The 4,598-nt window shown below is 52.3% G+C and overlaps 1 non-coding gene across 1 annotated transcript; it reads left to right on the top strand.

The window, feature by feature from the left end:
- Positions 1–3,395: 3,395 nt before the first annotated feature.
- On the top strand, positions 3,396–3,550 carry LOC138943831 (5.8S ribosomal RNA). Its single transcript, XR_011448555.1, has one exon. It is a non-coding gene; the product is annotated as a 5.8S ribosomal RNA (ribosomal RNA).
- Positions 3,551–4,598: the final 1,048 nt, after the last annotated feature.

Raw genomic sequence — 4,598 nt, 5'->3', positions numbered from 1 at the left:
CGCTTCGGCGCTTATTTTATGCACACACTTTTATTACGAGCACAGCATTGCCACGAGTCGGTGTCGCAAGACCGAATGGCTCTTATGTGGCGCGCACGCATCTAGTGTGTTGGCTGCGCGATTCCCTCTCGTCTTGCACGCAGCAGCGGAATCGTCGCGCTTACCGAACGTTTACTCCACGGATACGAGTGGCGTGGAAGGACGATTACAACGTTCTTCCCGCACGCTTTGTACGCCGTAGCGAAATATAAGTGAGTGCTAAAAGCACGAAAGCACATTTATCCTTGACGTCCAAGCATCAGCATCGTCGATCTAGCGTCAGGGTAAATCGCGCGGTCCTCGCGATCGCGCGTTTACATTGGGAGAATGAGAATGAGTATGATCTTTTTATAATACATAATATAAAATAGAGAATGATCTTGAAGTAAGAGAGCAGGAGATTTATTATATACACGGACCGCCTCGCTCCTCTCATAAAGACGAGACGCACGCATAAAGTGTATTGCGTAATAAGTAGTAGTAGATAGAGAGTGTCGCCGACCGGCTAATAAAGACCGGCGGCGCGAAAAGTAAGAGCTTAATAGCGACGGGCCTTTGGGCTCGCTCGCGAGTTACCGCTCCACGCGAGTAACCGAATACGAAGCTCCCTGGTTGATCCTGCCAGTAGTCATATGCTTGTCTCAAAGATTAAGCCATGCATGTCTCAGTGCATGCCGAATTAAGATGAAACCGCGAATGGCTCATTAAATCAGTTATGGTTCATTAGATTGTACCCACATTTACTTGAATAACTGTAGTAATTCTAGAGCTAATACATACAAAACAGAGTCCCGACCAGTGATGGAAGGGACGCTTTCATTAGATCAAAACCAATCGGTGGTGGGCGGTTCGCCGTTCGTCCACCGTTTATTTTGGTGACTTTGAATAACTTTGTGCTGACCGCACGGTCCTAGCACCGGCGACGCATCTTTCAAATGTCTGCCTTATCAACTGTCGATGGTAGGTTCTGCGCCTACCATGGTTGTAACAGGTAACGGGGAATCAGGGTTCGATTCCGGAGAGGGAGCCTGAGAAACGGCTACCACATCCAAGGAAGGCAGCAGGCGCGCAAATTACCCACTCCTGGCACGAGGAGGTAGTGACGAAAAATAACGATACGGGATTCATCCGAGGCCCCGTAATCGGAATGAGTACACTTTAAATCCTTGAACGAGGATCGATTGGAGGGCAAGTCTGATGCCAGCAGCCGCGGTAATTCCAGCTCCAATAGCGTATATTAAAGTTGTGGCGGTTAAAAAGCTCATAGTTGAATCTGTGTCGCACACCGTCGGTTCACCGCTCGCGGTGTTTAACGTGATGTGGGACGTCCTACCGGTGGGCTTAGCCTCGCGAAGGGCGGCCCAACTAATATCCCGTCGCGGTGCTCTTTACTGAGTGTCGAGCCGGGCCGGTACGTTTACTTTGAACAAATTAGAGTGCTTAAAGCAAGCTACCTTCGCCTGAATACTGCATGCAGGGAATAATGGAATAGGACCTCGGTTTTATTTCGTTGGTTTTTGGAACCCCGAAGTAATGATTAATAAGGACAGATGGGGGCTTTCGTATTGCGACGTTAGAGGTGAAATTCTTGGATCGTCGCAAGACGGACAGAAGCGAAAGCATTTGCCAAAAATGTTTTCATTAATCAAGAACAAAAGTTAGAGGTTCGAAGGCGATCAGATATCGCCCTAGTTCTAACCATAAACGATGCCAGCTAGCGATCCACCGAAATTCCTCCGATGACTCGGCGAGCAGCTTCCGGGAAACCAAAGCTTTTAGGTTCCGGGGGAAGTATGATTGCAAAGCTGACACTTAAAGGAATTGACGGAAGGGCATCACCAAGAGTGGAGCCTGCGGCTTAATTTGACTCATCTCGGGAAACCTCACCAGGCCCAGACACCGGAAGGATTGGCAGATTGATAGCTCTTTCTTGATTCGGTGGGTGATGGTGCATGGCCGTTCTTAGTTGGTGGAGCGATTTGTCTCTTTAATTCCGATAATGAACGAGACTCTAGCCTGCTAAATAGGCGTACCTTATGGTATCGCGAAGGCCCCCGGCTTCGGCTGGCGGGTTTTTACTACCAACGTACAAACAAATCTTCTTAGAGGAACAGGCGGCTTCTAGCCGCACGAGATTGAGCAATAACATGTCTGTCATGCCCTTAGATGTTCTGGGCCGCACGCGCGCTACACTGAAGGAATCAGTGTGTGTTCCCTGGCCGAATGGCCCGGGTAACCCGCTGAACCTCCTTCGTGCTAGGGATTGGGGCTTGCAATTGTTCCCCATGAACGAGTATTTCCCAGTAAGCGCGAGTCATAAGCTCGCGTTAATTACGTCCCTGCCCTTTGTACAGACCGCCCGTCGCTACTACCGATTGAATGATTTAGTGAGGTCTTTGAACTGGTGCGCGGCAATGTCTCAGCATTGCCGATGTTGCCGGATGACCATACTTGATCATTTAGAGGAAGTAAAAGTCGTAACAAGATTTCCGGAAGTGAACCTGCGGAAGGATCATTAACGTTCCGGAAGTCCTGCTCTGCGTCTCGAGTCTTTTGGACGCGCGCTCGCAGCAGTCGGCGACTGAATGGACAAAGAAAACAGATATGAAAGTAAAATGGAATTGACGGATTATATCCCGCATGTACTAATACGACGACGCGCGCCGAACGGCGCGCACCTCTGCGGCGATCCAAGAGAGAAGGGAAGCCAGCAGCAGAGCGCCGTCGGCCTTTTTCGGCGCGGTCGGTGTTGTGCGAGCGGGATGGAGGAGGAGAGGATTATCCGAGACTCTCTCCTTAAGCTTCGTAGCCGCAACCGGCGTCGCGTTGCGTCGCGCGCGACCCGTTGAGGCTCGTTGCGCAAATTGAGAAATTACATGAATGCAATTCGGAGCAGAGACGCTTTCCCGATCGCGCTCTTGCCAAGCGCAGAGTTACGATCCGGCGTTAGCGCATACCGGTGGTAACCTACGTCCGTCCGTGCGTCCGCAACGCTCGTGAACGCGCCCCTCCCCGCACCGGGGCAGCGGTCAGCGTGTTTGTACGCGAGCGCGCGGCTATCGGACGAACGAGCGAGAGGACGGATCGCCCGATCTTGTCCGACGGTTTCTTCAAAGAACATTCCGCCCCGGCCCTTCCAAATATTATATTATATTATATATACGGGGAAGAGACGCTCCGATCGCGAAACAACTTTTGTGCCGTAGCTTCCCCAGCGGTGGCGGCGGTCCGCGCACGTGCTCGGACGCGCGCAGCCAAGCTGATCGAAGGGCCAACGATTTTATTTCTCTCTCTTCGGAGAGGAGACTAAGATGGATGAACGAAGCGTTCGTTGAACGCAAGAATTGTAAAACGATTACCCTGAACGGTGGATCATTTGGCTCGTGGGTCGATGAAGAACGCAGCTAATTGCGCGTCAACTTGTGAACTGCAGGACACATGAACATCGACATTTCGAACGCACAATGCGGTCCACGGATACAATTCCCGGACCACGCCTGGCTGAGGGTCGTTTTAGTACCTCGAAACTGCTTGCGCCTTGTGCGCCGGGCCACCGTGCCCGTTCGCGCAAACAGTGTACGAGCGATCGTTGGACGTTCGCCCGAGACTAGCCATCCCGAAAAGCGGCCCCTTGGCGTCGTCTGAAATAACACCAAGGAAAAGGAAGAGTGAGAGCAGCGTACGCACACACGCAGTAAGTAAAGATAGGGAGCCTGCGCGCGCGCGCCCGGAAACTGTCGAAGGAGAGAAGGAGTAGAAGACACGCGCACACACGTTGCGTTATCCCTCTCGCGGTCTCCCGATGCGCCAGCGCGCGCTCGCGCCTCTTATGCGAGTCTTGGTGCGCGCCACCTTCCACGCAAACGGTAGGAGAGAACCGCGGCGTGTCGTCGCCCGGCGGTACGCAGAGAGAAAAGAGCGAGAGAACTCTCCTTAACGCGGGTGAATCGCGAGTCGACCGCGTGTCCGAGTCCACGAAATTCTCGAAAACGAATATATGGGACCGGCACGCGTCGTCGTGTACTCGTCGAATCCGATTCGCCCCGTATTCCACATCCGTGCATAACACACGATATGCGGAGAGAAAATTTGAAGGATGTGGGTGATAGAGATGTACGTGTACGCGCACACTCGCTCGCAATGTATCTCGCGTCCCCGGCGTTATTCGTTGTTTGCAAGCAGACAACTCGAACGAGATTCGATCGGTTTACATTTCCTCCTATTAGCGGCTGCGAGCCGTGCGTGGAAGAGTCGTTGTCACAAACAACACGTCTCCTCACCACTGCTCCGAGTACAATGCGAAGCCGCTGTGCCGGCGCTGCCGCTCTCCCGACGCTAGCTCTCTATCTCTCTCTCACTTCTCTCTCCATCTTTCCCCGTTGAGGGAGAGAAAGAGGGTGGGAGTGAATGAGAAAAGAGCCGGCGGAAGAGGCGGCGCGGCTACGGTTATCGAAAACTAAACTTATTGATGACCTCAGAGCAGGCGAGATTACCCGCTGAATTTAAGCATATTATGAAGCGGAGGAAAAGAAACTAACTAGGATTTCCTTAGTAGCGGC

Source organism: Polyergus mexicanus, unplaced genomic scaffold (genome assembly GCF_030449975.1).
Source record: "Polyergus mexicanus isolate NDT 795.1 unplaced genomic scaffold, iyPolMexi1.0 SCAF_45, whole genome shotgun sequence".
Taxonomy (NCBI): Eukaryota; Metazoa; Arthropoda; class Insecta; order Hymenoptera; family Formicidae; genus Polyergus; species Polyergus mexicanus.
Note: the sequence above shows the minus strand (reverse complement) of the source record. Positions and strands in the feature narration are given on the sequence as shown.